The 26,347-nt window shown below is 32.4% G+C and overlaps 1 pseudogene; it reads left to right on the top strand.

Annotated features, from left to right (window-relative positions):
- Positions 1-1,971: 1,971 nt before the first annotated feature.
- LOC139852983 (vacuolar-processing enzyme-like) lies at positions 1,972-25,883 on the top strand (annotated as a pseudogene).
- Positions 25,884-26,347: the final 464 nt, after the last annotated feature.

Below are 26,347 nucleotides of genomic sequence, written 5' to 3'. Positions count from 1 at the left end.
AATTATCAAAATACAAAATAACTTATATTATTCGCTACAGAAAAGAGGTTTTTTTTTCGCCTCGCTCTAGGGACAAAAATTTTCCGGACGAGCCCTGTGAAAATGTTATATAGTATATTTGTTTTATTTATTTATGGGTTAAGTATGTTCAGTGGGCTTGGAGTCATTTTTGGATAGTTAAAGTTTGGTTGCCAAAATGTAAAAGATGAAACTTTGGTGTTTAGCCTACTTTACAGTCTTGAAGGACCTGAATGCAATTATAAGTTATTATTTAAGTTATTTTCTTTTATTTTCTTTTATTCATTCTTTTTGATCTATTCGTTTTTATTCATACGAGTTTTGATCATCTTTTCAATCGTTTGATCACTGTTTTGAGTGATTAACAAGTTCATATTTCATTGAACTTGTTTGTAAGATTTGTTTATTATGTAAACCTGTGCATCTTATTCATAATCGTTTTGATTGTGGATTTATACTTAGTGTTTTTGAACTCCTGTGATTGGAGAGTTTGCTTTCTGTGATTAAAGGATTATTTCATGTGTTTGTTCAATTACTCTTCATAATATCGAGTCTTTGGACTCTAGGTGTGGACCTTGTTTTCCATTTAGTTGGAGCTTACCTAGCGTCAAATTTCCATTTGCTTGTGACACTTCATTTTCACTTTATTTATTTATTTTTTTATCCAACTTCAATCATATTTTAAATGTTACTCAAAATCTTTTCACCTAAATTTAAATGTTACTCAAAATCTTTTCACCTAAACACTTCATTTTTCGTGGTTGGCTGCCGCTGGTTTCTATTGTGGTGGCTGGTGTTCGCTGGTGGCTGCTGGTTTTACTGGCGGACATCGGCGAATGCCGGTTGTTTGTTTTGATTGTCGGAATCTGCGGGTTTGTAATTGTCCCCAGAAAATTCGACGATGATAACTGGGTCTCTATTGGTTTGACGTCGTTATTTGTACTATTCGGTTGTCGTTCCGCTGTAGTGTTCATGCCTCTCCCGTAGTCGAGTCTATTCGGGTGGATTCGATGTCGTTGCCGACGTGTGTTTACTTGTTGACCATGGTAAATTGATGCTTTTTGAAGTTGTTCTCTCGGGATCCTTTTTTCCGCTCGAACGGGGTTTTGATCTTACTTGACGAGCTTGTGGTTCTCTGGTTAGGAGTGTTATGTGGTTCTTCGGGTGCGAGAGGTTACTTTGATTTGCAGGCCTCGGGTTAGGTGCTGCTGGAGTGCCCGGCGTTCATTTTAGTGTGCGGCTTTTAAGTAGTGGATTTTTGGCGTTAGATACGTTCCCGGTTTTATGTAATGTTTAGATTTAGGTTTGGTGATTATACGTTTGTAGTGTCTTTACATTTTCAATGTGCTCGCTCTCTTTCAATCAATGTTTTTCGTCCAATGCTTGTAGGACGATCAGAGCGAGCCTTTACAATTTCAATCTTTGTCGTTTGTATGTATCACCGGATCTTTACGATCTTCATATTTATATATTAATGTTTTTCGCAGTAAAAAAAAAAAAAAAAAAAAATTTAATGTCCAAATTCAATACCCTCCGTAACACAATATAAATTTTTGAAAATTCACATTCGTTTATTCTTCAAAAAGTACCAAATTGCTTCCACGTCACGAGCAAAGTATAACAAGTACTCATAGTTAACCTCCAAATCCTCACGTAGCCATTTCATCATAAGCCTAGCTTCAAACAAGACAAACTATATAGTACACTTCATGCATACTTAAAAATCCTACTTCCACTTGGATCATTTTACATTTAAAAAGTCGTATACTTGTTTGACTACAACTACAAATGTCACCAACTATTACATCCGTCTCTCCACGTATGCAAATTAATTAAACCATGCAAACTGACCATTTATATAAATACCCATTTAACAAATTTCCCAAGCAATTCCTCTAAACACTTTTCTTAATCATCTTAATTAAGTATTGTGTTCTCATTTGATCGGCTTCGATGGTAGACTCTCGTGTAATACTCTTGTTTTCTGTATTGCTGACGGTTGTGAAACTACCATCCGGAGCTTCTGGTCACCGGTGGGACCCGTTGATCCGGTCACCCGTGGATATCCATCTTGAAGAAGAGGCCGTGGATGACCAACTGGCGAACGGCACAAGATGGGCCGTACTTGTGGCCAACTCCAAAGGCTACGTAAATTATCGGCATCAGGTAAGTAAGTTACATTAATTAAGTTTCAAGAGGCTGTGTTTTTCATTAATTCTCATTCTATATATATATATATATATATATATATATATATATATATATATATATCTATAACTTATAATAATACGTATACATATGCCACGTGTCTGCCTAATACCTATTCCCTACCCCTATTCCACTGAGTGCTCACAGCATGACATCTGTCCAAATATCATTCGTCCTTTTTCAAACCAATACACAAAAACCGTCTCTTTCTATTTCTCTCAAACCCTAATTTTCCCCTTTCAATTTACTCAATCGGCACATGTTCTTCAATTAGGGTTACCAAATTAAACCACAAATACACAATCGTTTATTTATCATTAGCAGTAATTAGGTTCCCAATTTCTTCTATAATTATCAAAATCAAAGACAAAGCAGTCGTGTTGTTTTGCGATATCTGCAAAACGATTCACAATCGAAAGGCGTATTCGTTCAATTATCAACCCTCGGTGTCTGGTTGTAAGTCGACTACTAACACCATCGACTATCGGTATTCTTTTATCTGGGCGTAATATCACGATTGAAGGTTTGTGACCGTAGTACGAGGGATTGTCACAAATTTCGTGCTTACTATACGATAATACAAGATATTTTTGCAATTCTATTTTTTTTTTTTTTTATATTGGCACTCATACTCTCAATTTAGGGTTTAAGTCTGATCTGTTGCATATTAATTCTATATAGCGTTTTGGTGTTTTGTATCAATTTTCGTGTTTGAGTTCATTATGTAGTCGATTTATATGGAGTAAACGATCCCGGTGAAATTTTTTATTATGGTACTCTTCTAATTCAAATAATGTGATCCACAGATGGTTAATTTAAAACCGTTTATAGTGGATTTACTTATATTCAATTTCAGTTGTTATTTCAAATGCCGTGAGATTAGGAGGCAGTAATCATAAATTGCACGTGATCTTAGTATGCTCGCAAATTACTGTTATATTTGAGATGTTATTGTTTTCATGGTGAAGGAGGGCTTGAGTGAGTGTATAAAAGCTGACTTCATAGTTCCAATCAGGTTAGTTCACTTTTCTTACACTCAATTTATTCAATGGAGGAATTGACAAGTCAGGGCTTCCGTACGATGACAAGTTGTTATCTACATAAAGTTTACTCTATACTGTCCAATACAAAATATAACAACTTTTAAGCATCAAATATAATAAGTGCAATCATCTTAACTCAAGAAACAAGATATTAAGTACCATGATAGTATCAAGTACAAATGAATTGTTTGAAAGTTATGTATATGTTTTTTGGTTTTTGAAGCCCGTTCTTATCGTTAGTCTCAACATGATTGATAAATAAACATGTGTAGTTGAGGTAACATTCTGTAGGGGTTTGTAAACAATTGTTTTATTTCTGGATCAATTCACTTATTGCATCTGGCTAAATGGGCAGGTTTAGCCCGGATGGTTTGCCTCGAAATGGGTGCGTTATCAACTCCAGATGAATACAGAGGGTGTGGGGTGGGAACTGTTAAAATGATTTAGATTACTAGGGTGTACTGAAAGTAACTATATTGTGGTGTTACCTGAATGTAGCATATGAGTTCTATATTGCTAATTTTTTTGTTTTGTATCAATTTTGTGTTTTTTTTTTTAATTCTATATCGCTATTTTTTTTTTGGTTTTGTGTCAATTTTGTGTTTTTTTAATTCTGTAGATACGTAGTTTATACATGTTCCTTTAGAGAAGCATATCTTATGATTTAGCCAATTGTAGTAGTTGAACACCGAACGTGGTAGCCGATTCACCAACAACACTTGAAGAAATGTCATTGGTATGTATCTTAATTTGTACGAAGTTGGTAGCAATGAAACATCGTTACATCTTTATGTTGAAAATGTTGTTGCAAATCCAATTGCAAGGTTTTTAATCGTTCTGGATTCAATCAAGCAAAAAGTTTATATATATGCTTTGTTTTTTATTTTACAATCCACTTCTTGTGGGTCTCTCTCATATTTCAGGACCTACTGCTAATGACAATCATCCATCGGCATTGAATCTAAATACGTATTTTGATTTGGGAGCCAATAAGGTTATGATTCAGGCGAACATGACCGGTAAGTAACTTTGCATATTTTCATATTTTTTTCACGTTTAGGTGCAAAAGACTTCAAGTTTTTTTTTTTATCACTTCAGAAGAATCTGATTTCGTTTAGTTTTAGATGCCGATATATTGATGTATATTTTTTTTATCAGAGTGACAATATTTGCCAGATTTTATACAATAATGATATCGTAACGATGTTGCAGAATGATATGGTTGTAACTGCAATTGGAAAATCAAATTACTATTAAGTTGATAGTGATAGTGATTCCTCCATACTTTGACAATCTGTTACTATACATGTACTGTCATATAAGGTACTTGTGGTTATGGATCTACCAAGGCTATTAATCATCAATGGGTATAATAGTAGCCTTAAAGGGAATGGGTAAATGCTTACAAACATGCCTTAACCATAATTATCTTAACTATTATAGAGCACTAAAATACATGCAGGTGTCAATAAATCTACCGTAGCTGTTTTGAAGACATTTTGATACATGATAGTTACTTATCACCTATCTTAGTTTTCAGAAGCAAGTCGAGAAATATAAGTTCGCATCTAACGAATGGAAAGTCAGATTTTTTCGCTCTACTAAGGTCCGAATTTATGCCGCAGTCGAGATTGCAAGTTATGGAGTTAACCGGTATATTATGACGATCTATTTGAATGGATGTTTTCCCAAACAGAACCATTTTGGTGAGTCACATGTGATACTATTTCCCCAAGTAATAGATAATTAAGTTTGTTACTCGATTATATATAAAATTATATATAAATTTGGTTATGCAGATGTTCGTAGAATGCTCATTTCAGTTTGGAACTTAAGAGTAAAGGCGGATAATGGGTATGATACCCGTTCTATTGAATTCGTGTTGCAAGATCTGAGGTAAAACGTCCAATAAATTTCATTTTGGTTATCTATTCTTTGAAGATTCAAATCATAATACATTCTGTGTAGAATAAGACATGAATTCTTAACGTTTCGGTTTTGATTTTGACGTTTGTCATTTGAAAATTGTTTATTATTTATGTAGAAGTCATCGATTAAATGGAATAAAATCATGCAAAAAGCTAATTTTGTTCAGTTGCACTGAGAACTTCTTGATATAAAGCTATTTATTCCCTAATCATTATTAACGAATTACTATACAAACTTTTTAGCCACCGTGCAACGCACGGGCTATTAAAGTTAGTATATATATATAGTGGTAGGATCAAGAGGGAAGTAACCATTCGGGGGGAAGCGGGGGGAAGCAAAAACTTTTTTTTTCTTTGTTTTTTGAAAAAACTTTGTTCACGAACATTATAGATTAGATGAAAATATGAACATTTAGTAGAGACACTTTGTGATAAATATTTTTATTTTGGCGGGAAAACGCCCGAAGAAGTAATATATAACAATTATCGTGTATTTCGAGCGTATTTTGAGGTTTTAGCTATTGGTGTTTAGATATTAGGGTTTAGATATTAGGGTTTAGATATTAGGGTTTATAGGGTTTAGATATTAGGGTTTAGAAATTTAGGGTTTAGGGTTTAGATTTAGGGTTTAGATTTAGGATTTAGATTGAGTTTTTAACACGAACGGTTTAGAGTTTAGGGTTTAGGGTTTAGGGTTTGGTATTTTGGGTTTATTCCATAAACCCAAAACCCCAAACCCTAAACCCTAAACTCTAAATCGGGCTAAATTTTACTTCACAAAACATGAAGAAAAAAAAACGTTCATATTCTTCACGAACAATATTATCTTGAATGTTATTTTTGTCGATCGTTTTCCTGCCTAAATAATAACATTCATCACGAAGTGTCTCTTCTAAATGTTCATATTTTTGTGTGATCTTGATGCCGGAAAAAAAAAAATTCAAAAAAAACGAAAAAAAAAAATTTTGCTTCCCCCCAATTGATTACTTCCCCATTAATCCTGCCCCTATATATATATATATATATATATATATATATATATATATATATATATATATATATATATATATATATATATATATATATGAGTATTCAAATGAGAACATTCTCATTTATAATTTTAGTGAGAACAGATCTGGACCTTCTATAACTTTGATCAGCGGTTAGAAATGTTTTGAGCATTTAATTAATTAATTATGTATAAAAAGGGCATACATGTAAATCAACAAATGAAATTCTCCGAATGAATCGCCCACGTTTAGCTTTCATGCGATCATTTTGTTTCTCTTTCATATTCATATTCATATTCAAAATCAACAATTAATTATTTCAACATTTTTTACGTACTCTTATGTATTTTTACTCTCACCCACTAACAGTATGCGTTTTGCACAAATTTGTTCATTGCTCATGAAATTCCATTTAACATCGTTGCTTACAAACATTAATTTAATTAAATTAAATTTTATATTACAATGGATTTTTTTTTAGAGATATTGTTAGTTTATGCTCATCAAAATGAGTTTTGTAGTATGCCCTTAGTGATGCACACAGTCATCCATCCATCCATTTATGCTTATCAAAATGGGATTTGGTCTTCGGTCTGTTTTCGATTCGTTATGTTTGGCTACAACAGGATATCCTATTTCGTGCATCCATAGGCTTTGATATTGAATAAAATATCTGACGCATCATTAACCTGTAGGCACATTTCCTTGATGTAGTAAAGTATTTTGTTCAATATTTAATTATGTATGCATGGCTTTGTTATTTTTGGGTTTCTGTACCTATGAATGGATGCTTATTATTTGTATCGCACCGCATTCATCTTCCATCTAAAGTTAATAAGTAAAACGATTTCCAACCAAATAAATTGTATGCAAGTTTGGATGCATTATGTACATGTTCTGTGATCTACTCCGTATAAATAAATTAGAGTATTAATTAAAGAAAGGTAGGAGTATTTATATTGTTTTTGAAAATACCATAGAGTGAACATGAAATCAGGAGAAACTTAAAACTACATATATGTAAACTTCCTTATCTACCGTTGTTCAAAATGGGATTTGTTATCATTTATGCCTTTTATTCAGATGGGATGCTACACATATAAAAATATTACTATTATGCATCGTCGTATGAACTGGGATATTCGTTAATTTTACAGTATATCGGATATATGATGAGATTAGAATATGGATGGATGCAAAACATTAAATATGCCTGCATGTATTTTTGGTCCCCAGCAAATTACAATTACCTATATGGATGCAAAGCATCTGCGTTTCTTGAGCCAAATACAATTACCTGTTGATATGAGTAGATACATGACCGAAATATAGGAATCCGAGAGTACTAATGCATCCTTTTATGTTAGTTCAATAACTAAATATAGTTACAGATTACTTTCGTATAGTATTTGAAGGATAAATAAAACGTGAATAAAGGTTTGGAGAGAAACTATAATTTAGATCTTAAAATAGTGGAAATTTACAAATTTCCTTTATTACCCATGTTCTCATTTTATTAAATAGGTGAGAATGTTCTCATGGGATTACAACCCTATATATATATATATATATATATATATATATATATATATATATATATAAAATAAAAGTACGTGCCAATAATCCTATGTGTTATATCGTGGTTAAATTCTGCTATGTGTGTTGCAACATGTCACCCTCTCTATAAATCCAATTTTTTTAGAACGGTAAGATAAATCATTTAGATTTAGAAAATATTTTGAATTTGAAATGTCAAAGGAATATTACGTATAATATTATCATTAATTATTTATTATAGGAATGTGGATTAAAATTGGTAAGTATTAATAATAAATAAGTTTTTTCATTATAATTGTATTATACATTTGATAAGGATTAATACTAACGTTATCGAATACTAATTTATACATTTGTCGTGCAATGTGCGAGCTCATAAAATTAGTGTGTGTGTGTGTGTGTATATATATATATATATATATATATATATATATATATATATATATATATATATATATATATATATATATAGTAGAGGGATCAAATATGAACTTTTTAGCAATGAAAACCCTGAGAACTTCATATTCGAATAAAAAAAGGCCGCGGGCGAACAAAAAAAAAAATAGGTCGAACAAAAAATTGTGCTCATACAATTTCCAGATCCCTAATTTTTTCAATTAGGTTACCTTCAGCTTCATCTCATATCCTCAATTCTCTCTACTCCCTCAATTCTCATCTCCCCCAACCAAAACACATTAATAATTCACTTACGAATTTCTTCTTTACGAGAAGCAAAGTACTCCGTAATTGATTTAGACAAAATTGATGTTCTAAAGTGACGAATGAGTTATCAACATGAGTTTGTGCAGCAAAGTGCATTATTGTATCTATAGATTCAGTGATGGTATCTATAGATTCAGTGATGAGAATGTTCTTTGGTGTTATTCTTTTATAAGTTTTTGGTTTTTGAATTAATTTTACAAGTTTGTATGTACGCACTTGTACGGACCTGGAATTGGTCTGCATCTAATTGTGATATGTTGCATCAAATTTTTTGGGGATGAACTAACAGGGGAGTTATCTAATTAAGGTTAGTAAGCATCTAATTAAGCTTTCAACTTTCAAATTTTACACCTTTGCACTTTCGCTCTACATCTTATATTCTACAAATAGATGCAAATTGATGCACATATAAAATATGTAGAACATAATACGTAGAACAAAATATGTAAAACAAGTGAAATTTGAACAAAAATGGTGAAATTTGAACAAATTTGGAGAAATTAAAACTTATTTACGTTCTACAAAATCATAATTAGAACAAAATCAGGTTTAATTTGAAGAAATTCTGAAAATTAGTACAAGTTCTACATTTTTCTGTTCTATAATTTTCGTTCTACATTTTCAGCAGCTCACTTTTTTGCTCGAATTTCACCATTTTTGCTCGAATATCACCATTTTTGCTCGACCGCCATTTTTTTGCTCGAATTTCTTGTTTTTTGTTCACCAGCCGATTTTTTTTTTGCTCGAATTTCACAAAAATTGCTCGAATTTCAACAAAATTGCTCGAATTTCCTTGAATTTTGCTCTCCCGCCACTATTTTTGTTCTAATTGGAGTTCTCAGGTTCTCTCAGACTTAGAGTTCTCAGGGGATCCTCTCCCTATATATATATATATATATATATATATATATATATATATATATATATATATATATATTATAAGGATCTGAGAGAACTAAGAGTGTAGAGAACTCATAGAACTTACATATTGAGCTCAATCTGCACACATATCAAGTCAATATGCACATAGATTGAGTTTAGTCTGTGAATTCTCTGAGTTTTTTCCTACTCTTGGATCTCTCTCTCACTCACTCTATATATATATATATATATATATATATATATATATATATATATACATAACTCACTCCTCGTCTCTGAAGTTTACGTCAAAAAACACTCTTCGTCCTTTTCCCGATTTTTATACATTCCTCGTCCCTATTATGTTACACTTCTACGTCCCTCGTCCTTCTGTCCAACTGCCATTAATTTCAGCCGTTAAATTAAATCATGTAGAGAACATGCGAGGGTATTTTAATCTTTTAGTCATTTCTTCCCTTTACTCCCTCAACCTCATCTCAACTATTCCCTCATTCATTCCAAAACATAAACCCTAATATTTTATATTCAATATTTAATCAAATTCAATATCAAACAAACAAACCCTAACACATCAAAATCAAAAGCAAAATTAATTCATTACAAACACGTCTACAAATACATCAATAACAGAAACCCTCATATGTACTTCGTAATAAATCAACAAACAGATATACAAAATCAAAAACCCATTTTTGATTGAATAATATCTTTGATTTGTATTTGTATTTGTATGAATAATGATTTGTATGTATGTATGTACTAGAAAAAGACAAAATTACCCCCATGCTCTGCATGTGATTAAAGGTAACGGCTCAAATTGACAGAAAATAGACGAATAGATGAATAATGTAGAAGAGTCAAATATTAGGGACGAGGAATGCAAAAAAATAGAAAAGGGACGAGGAGTCAAAGTTGATGTGAACCACAGGAACGATGAGTGAAATTATGTCTTTATATATTAGTGTGTGTGTATATATATGTATATATATATATATATATATATATATATATATATATATATATATATATATATATATATATATCTATAACTTATAATAATACGTATACATATGCCACGTGTCTGCCTAATACCTATTCCCTACCCCTATTCCACTGAGTGCTCACAGCATGACATCTGTCCAAATATCATTCGTCCTTTTTCAAACCAATACACAAAAACCGTCTCTTTCTATTTCTCTCAAACCCTAATTTTCCCCTTTCAATTTACTCAATCGGCACATGTTCTTCAATTAGGGTTACCAAATTAAACCACAAATACACAATCGTTTATTTATCATTAGCAGTAATTAGGTTCCCAATTTCTTCTATAATTATCAAAATCAAAGACAAAGCAGTCGTGTTGTTTTGCGATATCTGCAAAACGATTCACAATCGAAAGGCGTATTCGTTCAATTATCAACCCTCGGTGTCTGGTTGTAAGTCGACTACTAACACCATCGACTATCGGTATTCTTTTATCTGGGCGTAATATCACGATTGAAGGTTTGTGACCGTAGTACGAGGGATTGTCACAAATTTCGTGCTTACTATACGATAATACAAGATATTTTTGCAATTCTATTTTTTTTTTTTTTTATATTGGCACTCATACTCTCAATTTAGGGTTTAAGTCTGATCTGTTGCATATTAATTCTATATAGCGTTTTGGTGTTTTGTATCAATTTTCGTGTTTGAGTTCATTATGTAGTCGATTTATATGGAGTAAACGATCCCGGTGAAATTTTTTATTATGGTACTCTTCTAATTCAAATAATGTGATCCACAGATGGTTAATTTAAAACCGTTTATAGTGGATTTACTTATATTCAATTTCAGTTGTTATTTCAAATGCCGTGAGATTAGGAGGCAGTAATCATAAATTGCACGTGATCTTAGTATGCTCGCAAATTACTGTTATATTTGAGATGTTATTGTTTTCATGGTGAAGGAGGGCTTGAGTGAGTGTATAAAAGCTGACTTCATAGTTCCAATCAGGTTAGTTCACTTTTCTTACACTCAATTTATTCAATGGAGGAATTGACAAGTCAGGGCTTCCGTACGATGACAAGTTGTTATCTACATAAAGTTTACTCTATACTGTCCAATACAAAATATAACAACTTTTAAGCATCAAATATAATAAGTGCAATCATCTTAACTCAAGAAACAAGATATTAAGTACCATGATAGTATCAAGTACAAATGAATTGTTTGAAAGTTATGTATATGTTTTTTGGTTTTTGAAGCCCGTTCTTATCGTTAGTCTCAACATGATTGATAAATAAACATGTGTAGTTGAGGTAACATTCTGTAGGGGTTTGTAAACAATTGTTTTATTTCTGGATCAATTCACTTATTGCATCTGGCTAAATGGGCAGGTTTAGCCCGGATGGTTTGCCTCGAAATGGGTGCGTTATCAACTCCAGATGAATACAGAGGGTGTGGGGTGGGAACTGTTAAAATGATTTAGATTACTAGGGTGTACTGAAAGTAACTATATTGTGGTGTTACCTGAATGTAGCATATGAGTTCTATATTGCTAATTTTTTTGTTTTGTATCAATTTTGTGTTTTTTTTTTTAATTCTATATCGCTATTTTTTTTTTGGTTTTGTGTCAATTTTGTGTTTTTTTAATTCTGTAGATACGTAGTTTATACATGTTCCTTTAGAGAAGCATATCTTATGATTTAGCCAATTGTAGTAGTTGAACACCGAACGTGGTAGCCGATTCACCAACAACACTTGAAGAAATGTCATTGGTATGTATCTTAATTTGTACGAAGTTGGTAGCAATGAAACATCGTTACATCTTTATGTTGAAAATGTTGTTGCAAATCCAATTGCAAGGTTTTTAATCGTTCTGGATTCAATCAAGCAAAAAGTTTATATATATGCTTTGTTTTTTATTTTACAATCCACTTCTTGTGGGTCTCTCTCATATTTCAGGACCTACTGCTAATGACAATCATCCATCGGCATTGAATCTAAATACGTATTTTGATTTGGGAGCCAATAAGGTTATGATTCAGGCGAACATGACCGGTAAGTAACTTTGCATATTTTCATATTTTTTTCACGTTTAGGTGCAAAAGACTTCAAGTTTTTTTTTTTATCACTTCAGAAGAATCTGATTTCGTTTAGTTTTAGATGCCGATATATTGATGTATATTTTTTTTATCAGAGTGACAATATTTGCCAGATTTTATACAATAATGATATCGTAACGATGTTGCAGAATGATATGGTTGTAACTGCAATTGGAAAATCAAATTACTATTAAGTTGATAGTGATAGTGATTCCTCCATACTTTGACAATCTGTTACTATACATGTACTGTCATATAAGGTACTTGTGGTTATGGATCTACCAAGGCTATTAATCATCAATGGGTATAATAGTAGCCTTAAAGGGAATGGGTAAATGCTTACAAACATGCCTTAACCATAATTATCTTAACTATTATAGAGCACTAAAATACATGCAGGTGTCAATAAATCTACCGTAGCTGTTTTGAAGACATTTTGATACATGATAGTTACTTATCACCTATCTTAGTTTTCAGAAGCAAGTCGAGAAATATAAGTTCGCATCTAACGAATGGAAAGTCAGATTTTTTCGCTCTACTAAGGTCCGAATTTATGCCGCAGTCGAGATTGCAAGTTATGGAGTTAACCGGTATATTATGACGATCTATTTGAATGGATGTTTTCCCAAACAGAACCATTTTGGTGAGTCACATGTGATACTATTTCCCCAAGTAATAGATAATTAAGTTTGTTACTCGATTATATATAAAATTATATATAAATTTGGTTATGCAGATGTTCGTAGAATGCTCATTTCAGTTTGGAACTTAAGAGTAAAGGCGGATAATGGGTATGATACCCGTTCTATTGAATTCGTGTTGCAAGATCTGAGGTAAAACGTCCAATAAATTTCATTTTGGTTATCTATTCTTTGAAGATTCAAATCATAATACATTCTGTGTAGAATAAGACATGAATTCTTAACGTTTCGGTTTTGATTTTGACGTTAGTCATTTGAAAATTGTTTATTATTTATGTAGAAGTCATCGATTAAATGGAATAAAATCATGCAAAAAGCTAATTTTGTTCAGTTGCACTGAGAACTTCTTGATATAAAGCTATTTATTCCCTAATCATTATTAACGAATTACTATACAAACTTTTTAGCCACCGTGCAACGCACGGGTTATTAAAGCTAGTATATATATATAGTGGTAGGATCAAGAGGGAAGTAACCATTCGGGGGGAAGCGGGGGGAAGCAAAAACTTTTTTTTTCTTCGTTTTTTGAAAAAACTTTGTTCACGAACATTATAGATTAGATGAAAATATGAACATTTAGTAGAGACACTTTGTGATAAATATTTTTATTTTGGCGGGAAAACGCCCGAAGAAGTAATATATAACAATTATCGTGTTTTTCGAGCGTATTTTGAGGTTTTAGCTATTGGTGTTTAGATATTAGGGTTTAGATATTAGGGTTTATAGGGTTTAGATATTAGGGTTTAGAAATTTAGGGTTTAGGGTTTAGATTTAGGGTTTAGATTTAGGATTTAGATTGAGTTTTTAACACGAACGGTTTAGAGTTTAGGGTTTAGGGTTTAGGGTTTGGGGTTTTGGGTTTATGGAATAAACCCAAAACCCCAAACCCTAAACCCTAAACTCTAAATCGGGCTAAATTTTACTTCACAAAACATGGAAAAAAAAACGTTCATATTCTTCACGAACAATATTATCTTGAATGTTATTTTTGTCGATCGTTTTCCTGCCTAAATAATAACATTCATCACGAAGTGTCCCTTCTAAATGTTCATATTTTTGTGTGATCTTGATGCCGGAAAAAAAAAATTCAAAAAAAATCAAAAAAAAAAAATTTTTTGCTTCCCCCCGCTTCCCCCGATTGGTTACTTCCCCATTAATCCTGCCCCTATATATATATATATATATATATATATATATATATATATATATATATATATATATATATATATATATAATAAAAGTACGTGCCAATAATTCTATGTGTTATATCGTGGTTAAATTCTGCTATGTGTGTTGCAACATGTCACCCTCTCTATAAATCCAATTTTTTTAGAACGGTAAGATAAATCATTTAGATTTAGAAAATATTTTGAATTTGAAATGTCAAAGGAATATTACGTATAATATTATCATTAATTATTTATTATAGGAATGTGGATTAAAATTGGTAAGTATTAATAATAAATAAGTTTTTTCATTATAATTGTATTATACATTTGATAAGGATTAATACTAACGTTATCGAATACTAATTTATACATTTGTCGTGCAATGTGCGAGCTCATAAAACTAGTGTGTGTGTGTGTGTATATATATATATATATATATTATATATATAGTAGAGGGATTAAATATGAACTTTTTAGCAATGAAAACCCTGAGAACTTCATATTCGAATAAAAAAAGGACGCGGGCGAACAAAAAAAAATAGGTCGAACAAAAAATTGTGCTCATACAATTTCCAGATCCCTAATTTTTTCAATTAGGTTACCTTCAGCTTCATCTCATATCCTCAATTCTCTCTACTCCCTCAATTCTCATCTCCCCCAACCAAAACACATTAATAATTCACTTACGAATTTCTTCTTTACGAGAAGCAAAGTACTCCGTAATTGATTTAGACAAAATTGATGTTCTAAAGTGACGAATGAGTTATCAACATGAGTTTGTGCAGCAAAGTGCATTATTGTATCTATAGATTCAGTGATGGTATCTATAGATTCAGTGATGAGAATGTTCTTTGGTGTTATTCTTTTATAAGTTTTTGGTTTTTAAATTAATTTTACAAGTTTGTATGTACGCACTTGTACGGACCTGGAATTGGTCTGCATCTAATTGTGATATGTTGCATCAAATTTTTTGGGGATGAACTAACAGGGGAGTTATCTAATTAAGGTTAGTAAGCATCTAATTAAGCTTTCAACTTTCAAATTTTACACCTTTGCACTTTCGCTCTACATCTTATATTCTACAAATAGATGCAAATTGATGCACATCTATAACTTATAATAATACGTATTGATTTGCCACGTGTCTACCTAATACCTATTCCCTACCCCCTATTTCACTAATGCCTCACAGTCTGACATCTGTCCACAATTCATTGGTCATACATTTTAACAATTAAAAAAAAAAATGGTTCGAACGTCACTTGCTTCTTCCCCATTCATTCATTCCTTCCATACTCTCCATCCCTAAAAATCAATTAGGGTTTTCATGTAATAACACTAAATCGTCCACCAAAATAACATCTGCCACCAAATAATCCCGGATTTACTAAGTGGTTGCAGGATTAGGTTTTCTCGCATACGACCTCAATCAAATACCTATTTCAATACGTCCGAAATCGAAAATCAAATGACTAACGGATTGAAGATCTGTTCAAGATGTGTCATCCTACGCAATTGAAACTAGGTATTTCAAACTGTATCTTTCTAATTCGAATGATGCAACATGTGCAATTGTAATTTGTTAATTATATTCAATAATTTATGTATGGTTATGGTCCCGCTTGAATTATAATATACTGCATCATAAATCGTCTATGAGACTTTTGAACTATTTGAACTAATTGATGCTCATGTGCCATTGTAGGAACCTGTGAAGGTAAATGATTAATTGTAGCAACTTCCTTTAGTATTCGATTATGATAACGTGCTATATGATTTTTAGATTAAGCGGATTATATATAATACCATAAAAACATGGGGCACATAAAAAGATGTTTATGTAAATGTATATGTACATGTTTATGTAGGGTCTAAAGGTGTATATGGAGCTATGCTCGATCACAAAAATGATATGGTATCGTCACTAGACTTTGATGATTTTCCGGATTTCAGTAACTTCACGTCAACCCACGATTCGAATTCTTCCGATTTAATCTGTCTTAAGAGCCATCTAAAGGCAAAGTAGGCTCACGTTCATCTAAAGGAAAATAATTTGTTTAGCTCAAAGGTATATACATTACTTATTCTTCTTTGTACGTCGTCGCATACTTTGAAATTGTACACATTTAAGTTATATGATTTTGATAATTGAATTGATATTTTGTATTTTGGAAGATTTGAAGAACATTTTAACTTGTATAAGTCAAACTGATGGTTGTTTCTGTCAGAAATGGAATTCTCTGTTTTTTGTTGGTATTGATATGTTAGAAGATCTTGGTTATCACTTTGGAGAAGATGTTTGAAGAGTCTTATAATAGTTTTGCTGTTTTTTGATGTTTTGAAGGTCACTTTGACTTTTATAAGTCAACGATGGAACCTGTTGGTGAACTTCATTGCATGGAATCAAGACTGGAATAACAATCATCCAATTTAACTCAGACAATATCAGCTTGGCGGTTGAATTGTGCTTGGAAAGTTTGTGAGTAATTTTTTCCCTTATTTGTTAACTGATGATACTGTTTGGATAAAAGTTGTGTTTTATCTCCAAGGGGACATATAGGTAATTATCTATAATAGATTTTGGCTAAAAAATTGTCGGTCAAACTCATTCCTAATCATTATAAACATATCTGTTGCATCAATTATTTAATACTGCTATTAGTCATTTATTTAATACTGTATCAATAATATGGGTCAAGTTCATTCCAAATCATTACCAACATATATAATACTACTATCAGTTGTGAATGTCTAAGAATCTAAACAAAATTCGTCCGAAGTTTTTATTATAGTTATAGTTTTACAAGAATCTAAACAAAATTCGTCCCAAGTTTTATTACTCATTCCACCTCAGTCACCCATTTTTGGTCAACATCCGAGTACTCCCGTAGATGCCGAGTACTCCCCAAAAAGTGCTAACCAAGTACTCTCTGAGTCACGAGTTCTACAACCTTTAATTAACTTTATTATCTGCATCTTATCAATAATTTTACACTATTATGTGATTTTAGGTTCCACAAGTTATAGATACATTATGGAAACTTTAGACAAGGGACATGCTGCCTGAAGTTTGGTTTAGATTTAGCAGAAAAGGCTGTGGCGTGGAAGTTAAATATCTCGAAGACTGCAAGTTATTAGGAAAGTGTGAGATGAGTGAAGTTGATCTGGCCTTAAAACGATTTCGAATCAAGTATCCCGACGCTGTTCGGGAATCAGCTGTAAAGAGGATACTTCGAGGGGTTGCAGCTCATCATACTGTTTGTTTACCTCTTTGGAAATCGTTTATCGAAGAGTTATTTTCAAGAGGGCTGGTTAAAGTTGTTTTTGCTACTGAAACACTTGCTGCAGGTATCAACATGCCTGCACGAATGGCCGTTATTTCGCCACTTAGTAAAGGGAGTGAAAGTGGATGGGTTAACTTGAGCCCGAATGAGTTGCTTCAAATGGCGGGTCGGGCTGGACGTAGAGGTATATATAGATAGTAAGGGTATGTCAAATCTTCTACAAACAAAGCTGGTAAACATACATGTGCTGTACACTGACTGATCATGTTAGTTTATCATCTACCTTTTTAATTATCAACAGTTGGTAAACAACACATTTTAAGGTATTTCCATTAATGCCACTAAGTCACTAACAATATGCATTATATCCAATTAAAGAAACAATAAAATACCATAGTAATATTTACTACTGTACATGATCATTTTGTTTATATGGAATTAAATTTTTCAACGAACGTCCCTGTTCTATGGTAGATTATGCTTTTTTTGGTAGTTTTATTAATTTGTGTTTCTACTGTATGTCATTTATGATGAATTGGGTGTCTATTTTGTTTTTTATGGGACCAGACTTCGTAAGCAATTAATCTCCTAAAAATTATTTTAATCAGGTATGTGTATTACATTCGTTTAATAGTGGCAAAATGGGCAGGTTGGATGTTTTGGTTAACGAGTCAAAATAAGTACTTTCTCTACAAGGTGTTTGGTTTGAGTCGACTCATAACACATTTGTGGTGTTCGTAAAAATTATCAGTTGCATAAAATTGTTGAGCGTATAGAAGTGCATCAGTTTGCCCAGTTCGACTTATTTACTAAAATGGATCAAGTTTTGGTCATATTCATCTCTAAATGAGTTACGTCACTCTATTCCACCCGTTTTGCCATGTTTACCAGTCACATTTATCTTCTCATTCAGCATTTGGAACAATAAAATCAGAAAAGTGTTGTATCAAAACTTGTGATATATAATGGTATTATTGGTATTTTGATACAACATTTTACGTTCGATTTAGTTTAATTATAAGTCCCACGTGCAACACACGGGCTCTTAGTCTTTTAATCTTTGAACCTCATGAAGATAGAAACCACTTGGTTGTAGTGGTAACCTTAAGTTACGAGCCTAACGAATGAGACAAAATTTGTGGACAATTGAGATTCATCAATTCCAGATCATTTTAAATTGCAATTTATGGTATATCCATATGTTACACATGTGATAAAAGACGTTCGATTGCGTACTTTATGTATAACGCATACAATCTGTAACGACATTAACGTATTAGTATACTAATTTATTAAGTCACCGTGCAACGCACGGGATCTTAAAGCTATACATATATATGTTGTTAATGTATATCATTAACAATGTAGATGTTAAATGCATTAGTAAAGATAATTTTATTTCGTAATTCCGAGTTTTAAAGCAACCGTGCAACGCACGGGCTATTAAAGCTAGTATATATATTTATATATATATATATATATATATATATATATATATATATATATATATATATATATATATATATATATATATAATCATTCATCACTCGTTTTGATGAAGGGTAAATTCTATTATTCATCACGATTATTATTATTATTAATCACCGATTTTTGAACTATTTGATTATAAATTTTTTGTAATTATTGCGTTTTCTTCTATTTGTATATTAAGAGACGCTAAAAAAGATAACTTTTTTTTAAAAAAAAAAAAAATTTTGTTTATCCCGTTTGTACCCTTTTTAAGCTTATCTATAGATCTCGCCCCTATATATGGGCGAGTAAATTCAAATATCACTCGTAGGCGGCTCATTAATATTATTTATTCAATATGAGTAAAATCTGATCCATTAATCAGTAATACTCGTTTGAGAATCTCGCTAGTGGCGAGTTTAAAGAGAAGTCTGTGGGGTCACGGGACACCACTAGTTTAAAAATTTTTAGTAGAAAAAATTCATTAAATTGTATAGAACACCACTAAATTTAACTGCAGGACCCCATATATTTTTCAAATTTATAGTTTTTCTTTTAAATTATATAGGACACTACTAAATTTTACAATTCGGACCCAATATTTTCGAATTTGTAGTTATTTGAAAGAAAACTACAACTAAAATAATATTTAAATATAATTAGTAATGAAAAAAAATCGGGACTCTATTGAATTATAATCCTGAAATCGCCACTGAATCTTGCATGCATACTTGTCAAAATAACTGTTACCTTCTTACCTACGTTTGTTTTTACTTATAATTTCAATTATAAACAACCGTAGCAACGTGAACGCTACTTCGGTGGTTGACAATCACGGGAGGATGTTTAATTTTTTGACGCATACTTGATACATATACGGTATACATATGAAATGGTTAAATATGAAATGGTTAAATGAATGGACTATTTAAAGAAAACTGTTGTAATCATTAGTTGCAACAAGTCATGAGATATCCAACGCGGCGCTGCAGAAAATGGTTTTGGTTTATATCTTAAATTATTCTTATAATTACAATATATACATTGACGATTGGTTCGAACCTTTTATTAATTGCAAAGTTAGGAAAAAATATATATTACAACAAACTTCATTTATATGGAAGCAAAGAGAAAGTAAAAAGATGTGACAAAATATTCTTATATATAAAAAGGGAAAGTCATAATTATGTCATATTTTGTGACAAGATCAAATATTGGTCTTTAGATTAAATATTGATCTTTAAAGTCTCATCGCATCAACAATTTACATACATTTCAAAGATTGATTTGTAACAAACTCAATACAAGATTTTCTATGATCTTGATCTAGATCCGCGCATCCAAGTCTTTTAAGCATATCTTGAGTCTTGCAATCTGACAAGGTAGCTCTGTCGTTCCTCAACTTCTTGTCAGAGAGCCTTATACGCCTCTGACTCATTGTCTCATACTCAACACGCTTATTTTACGTTTACAGATTTAGACAAATTTCAATCTAACATCTCATACTCAACACATTTACTTTATTTTTAAAGATTTAGACTAGTTTTACTCATAAGATTCATAAACATGGTTAGATTGATATGTTTCTCAACAATATTGTTATTGAAGATGTAGCATTTATATATGACAGGCAGATGTTTGTCATGCTTATCAAGTACTTAAAAAAGGAGGGCTGAAAGATGAAAATATAGTTGTGTTCATGTATGACGATATTGCAACACATAATATGAATCCTAGACCTGGGGTAATTATCAATCATCCAGAAGGTGAGGATGTTTATGCTGGGGTTCCTAAGGTACATTTTCGTCACTATGAATAAAAAATTGGGATCTTTGTGATGTAAAATTAATTACTAAAAGTGATCAGACTTTGATTAAATGTTATTACAGGACTACACCGGCGAGAATGTTAACGTAGATAATCTATTTGCCGTTCTTTAGGGTAACAAAAGCGCGGTGATAGGTGGAAGTGGAAAGGTTGTGGATAGCAAACCAGATGACCGAATCTTTCTTTTCTATGCAGGTCATGGAGGTCCTGGCGTTCTTGGTAAGTGCTCAAAATTGTATTCTCGGCCTCTGTTCTAAAAAAGGTGTCCACCTTATTATTTTTATTTATCCTAAAATATTCTCCTTACTCTAAAAAAACAATAAAAAGTCACTAAAGTTCTAATAATGTCATTTTTATTATTGAAAATGGAATATTCAATATGACAACTAATTTATTAATAATTGTTTATAATAACTTCCTTTAATTAAAATAACCCATTAAACAAGGGATAAATTAGTCAATTCATTAATATATTTTAAATTCAACAAAAAAAGTTACAGAAGCCAGTTTTTATAGGAAGAAGTAGTGTATATGAATACTACCATGAAGTCAATACATCTTAACCTTAATTGATATGTTACATTGCAGGGATGCCAAATCTGCCTTATCTAGTAGCTATAGACTTGATTGATGTCTTGAAGAAGAAGCATGACGCGGGTACATTTAATGAGATGGTAATTCGTTCGTAAATATTGCTTGATATATCTACACATAAGTTTGAAAAACATTTCAATGAAAAGCTTTTGAATAACATTTCTTATAAAGCCTTTAAGACCACCACCAACCTTGGCGTGCTTTTTTAAAAAGACTGAGTGCCACATTAGTGCACCTCAATACTCTTTATAAGACCATTCACAACGGTATCCGCCCTCAAGCTTCCTCAAGCTTCCTCAAGAGGGTGCCGTTGGCATTCACTCCTTCCTCAAGCTACCTCAAGCTTCCTCAAGAGGTCCGCCCTCACTCATTTCTTCCCCATGCAGTTTTGAGGACTGCTCCATCATTCTCTCTCCTACTTTTTGTGCTTTATTTACTTGTACCAATACCATTAACAACTTGTACATTAATTAATTAATTAATTATGTGGGTATGTGATGGGGAGGAAGTATGTAGTGGTGTGTGATGGGGAGGAAGTGAAAAATAAATGGAGAGAGAAAGCTGATGTGGCGGTGTGTCCTGGGAAGGAAGTGCGTCATGGTTGGAAGTGGTCTAAAGACTGAAAAAGACTGTTTACTATCATCCATAACATACTTTTTTAAAAAATTGGGACCCACTCATCATTTATTTATTACAATTATTTAACTTTATAATCCAATTGTTGGATAGTTATGAGAAATTGAATCAGGTTCTAAATTAATATTATGGGTCCCCTAAACCCACATGGCAATGTCTTCCTCCGTTTGTAAAAAAACTAATTGGACTTATGTCTACAAAAAGACGTAGAAAGTGTTAGAATGTTATAATTTACCCATTATTCTTATTGATCAAAGAGGCCAAATATATAGTACATGATTTGATCTCATATTCCTTGATTTTAGGGATCCTATATTTAATATGAGATATGGATAGATATGCCTACATTTAATGCTAGATATTACATAAGATATTGACTACGTCTAATATCCGTTAACATCCCCCCGCAGTTTGAGCGGGAGAGGAATGAACGGTCAAACTGGATTAAAACGCTAAAAACTAAATAACATTCTTCTTTCCGAGCAGACTGATATTCGTTGATGTGGTTGCGTATTGCTTGACTGCGTTTCCTTTTCCGTAACTTTTTTTTTTTTTACGTCGTGGCTTGCTTTGCCTAAGGATTGAGCAGGACTTGGGCATTGAACTTTGTCGGCGATAACCAGTCTTTATCGGAAGAGATTATTATTCTTATTATTAATATTATTATTTTTATTTATTCGAGGTTTGGAACCTAGTCTAGCTAGGCGGCTCATCCTCACGCCGATTATGAAAAAAAAAAAAATTCACCTAATCAACATTAGGGGTGTTCAAACCCGGATATCCGAAAATTCGGATAGTGGATTTGGCCATCCGAAATCCGAATCCGAAATTTCGGATATCCGATTTTCGGATATCCGAAATTTCGGATTCGGATATCGGATTATCCGAAATTTATTTTAAAAAGTTAATCAAATAATACATTTTTTAGCCAAAATATGAATTGTATTATAAAGATAATGATACACAGTATGTTAAAAAGACACAGACTGGCACACATTCAGCAACAGCAGGGAGCATATACATGTTATAATTCACGAATGACCCAGAAAGAAAATTACAAATGTAACATCAGGAGGATTATATGGTTAAGAAACATGCCAAGGTAGTCACCATTCTTAAGAATGTTCCTGCTCACAAACTGATGCAAATTACAACTTGTAAATTAATCAAACTAATCAACTTCAGTTGTAAATTACAACTTGTAATACCAAACTAATCAACTTCGGTTGTAAATTACAACTTGTAATCGGTTAACCATGTGTTCATAACTTCAATAAATAAATTGCATCGTAAGTTAGAATAAAGATGAGATGAAGATTAGTTTGAAACAAGATGAAGATTAGATGAGGTTGACTAGTGAGAGAGTGAAACAACGGTTTTCAATTTAGATCTAGGGTTTCTTTTGTGTGTGTTTGGTATCTATCTGCTAACCAATCTTTTATTCTTTTTACTCGAATTAAAAACTATACGGCCTTAAGGCCCAATACCCACTGGGCCACTAATAAATATGAATAAGCTTTATTATAAATATATATTAATAATAAATGTATTATATTTTCGGATATCGGATTATCCGAATATCCGAAAATTATGAAAAATCGATCCGATATCCGAATCCGAAAATCCGGATATCCGATTTTCGGATATCCGAAAATCCGGATATCCGAATTTTCGGATATTTTCGGATCGGGTTTTCGGATAATTCGTATTACGGATTCGGATTCGGATATTATGAACACCCCTAATCAACATGAATGCTTTATTGAAGTAGACATTTGTTTGTATCTGCTATCAAAGCTCCGGTAAAGGACAATTATGACAATTATCATCATGTTGCTTTATCTAAAGTGAAATAGTAAGTTGGTTTATTTAATGGGAGAACTGTGACCAAATTGAAGTAGTAGACTTTTGTCTTCGTCACCCCTCACGATCTTTATTTTTTTAGACGGCCAATAAAATCCAAATCACAAATCAAATTAGAAGAGGCAGATTCCAAAAACAAAAAAAAGACAAATAGAAGACCGAAGTAGAGCTTCGGTAGATAGATTTAAGAAAAAAAAAGAGGATAGAAGACCGAAGTAGAGGTTCGGTATTGATGGGGTTAGGAAGAAGATTTGATGGGTGGTAGAGCAGAAGCGGCACACAGGCGGCCGACTAGGTTTGGATCAAACCCTCTGATACCATGTTAGAATGTTATAATTTACCCATGATTCTTATTGATCAAAGAGGCCAAATATATAGTACATGATCTGATCTCATATCCCTTGATTTTAGGGATCCTACATTTAATATGAGATATGGATAGATATGCCTACATTTAATACTAGATATTACATAAGATATTGTCTACGTCTAATATCCGTTAACAGAAAGACTTTATTGAGGATGATGATGGTCTATGTACTTGATTCATATGGTAGGTTATTTTTTTTTTTTTTGAATAGGTTATATACTTAGATTCATGTCAAAGTGGAAGCGTATTTGAAGGCATACTACCAGAGGATCTTAACATATACGCAAGTACATCAGCGGATACTAAAGATAATAGTTATGCAACGTATTGTCCTTTTATGACTCCTTCTACCCCACCCGAGTATATAACTTGCTTGGGAGATCTATATTGCGTTTCTTGGACGGAAGACAGGTAGTATCTTTGTTTCAAGTCATTAATGATAAATGGACATCCAATTCATATACTCATTTAGTCATTTATATTAATTAATGGTCTTAATTCTTAAGATGTCCACAACTTGGTTCCGTTTTATGGTATTTGAATTTCTATGGATCCTAATTGGACATTTTGTGGTTGGCACCAGTGAGGCACATAACCTGAAGAAAGAATCACTTGCACAACAATTCAATAAGGTTTGGCTAAGTTAATATATATGTATAGTTTTTTTTTTTTCTATCAAACCAATGTGTGATCGTAATGATATTCAAAATTGGCTCAATTTTATATGTAGGTAAAACAGAGGACATCTAATTTTGATACTTACAATTTCGGTTCACATGTGATGGACTATGGTGCCAAAAACATCAAACCCGAGAAGGTCTATTTGTATCAAGGGTTCGATCCAGAAACAGTGAACCTCCCTGCCAACCAAATTCCCTTTGAAAAGAACACGTATGGTGTAAATCAACGAGATGTCGATCTTGCATTCCTTTGGCCCAGTGTAAGTAGCCATGATCATTCTGTTGCTTTCTAGATACATACGTATAAGGTCAGGTTTTGGTATATTAACTACTGGTACTAGTATGTACTGGTTAACTATTTTTCAAACTTAATTTTTCAGTACAACAAGTCATCAGAAACAGAAAGAGCTGAAGTTTTCAAGGAGATAACAGAGACGTTGAATCATAGGGGACATTTGGACAGTAGCATTGACATGATTGGGGTTCTTCTTTTTGGACCACAAAATGGTCGTTCAATCCTAAATGCCGTAAGAGGTCGTGGCCTACCTCTAGTTGATGACTGGGAGTGTCTCAAATCGACGGTATGTTCCACTACTTTTAGTGTGCGTTATATTATAGATGCATATTGCTAATGATATATTGGTTCTGTTGAAGGCTCGATTGTTTGAGAAGCATTGTGGATTGCTGACTCACTATGGCATGAAACACATGCGAGCTTTTGCTAACATTTGCAATGAAATGGTTGAGAGAGATGCTCTTGAGGAAGTGTTCATTGCTACATGTAGCGGGAAGAACTTGGGACAATATGTTAGCTTTGGGGCTTATAGTGTTTGATTTTATCATGTGATGTTTATTTACAAAATATCATCCTGCTCGACTATGTCAAATTCTTGTATGCCTTTACATGTCTTTAAAAAATGAACTTCCTATGTGAATATACCTCATCAGTTGTAGCATAAAATGTTGTGGGTCAAGGTTGTTAGCTACGTATGAAATTAGTTAGTTACTCGTATAATATATTAAACTTATACGGATATCCAGGAAGGTGAGTTTTCTGACTCCATACTCTAATGTACGTAGTTCAACCGGATACTCCGTGGCCCTATTCAACCCATCATTGGCTATCACAAAATTCGAACATAAGACATATTGCAATGATATCATGATTCCAAAATGAAGCTCATGATAAGTCGCACAAAACAAATTTGACTTGATGTACACAGTTGCAGCGTCAAAATATGCAGCTCTATTTATAGAACATGAGAAAATGAATCAACTTTTGTGTACTAGTTCAGACG

Source organism: Rutidosis leptorrhynchoides, chromosome 6, assembly GCF_046630445.1.
Source record: "Rutidosis leptorrhynchoides isolate AG116_Rl617_1_P2 chromosome 6, CSIRO_AGI_Rlap_v1, whole genome shotgun sequence".
NCBI lineage: Eukaryota > Viridiplantae > Streptophyta > Magnoliopsida > Asterales > Asteraceae > Rutidosis > Rutidosis leptorrhynchoides.
The sequence above is the reverse complement of the archived record's forward strand: the minus strand, read 5'-3'. Positions and strand labels throughout refer to the sequence as shown.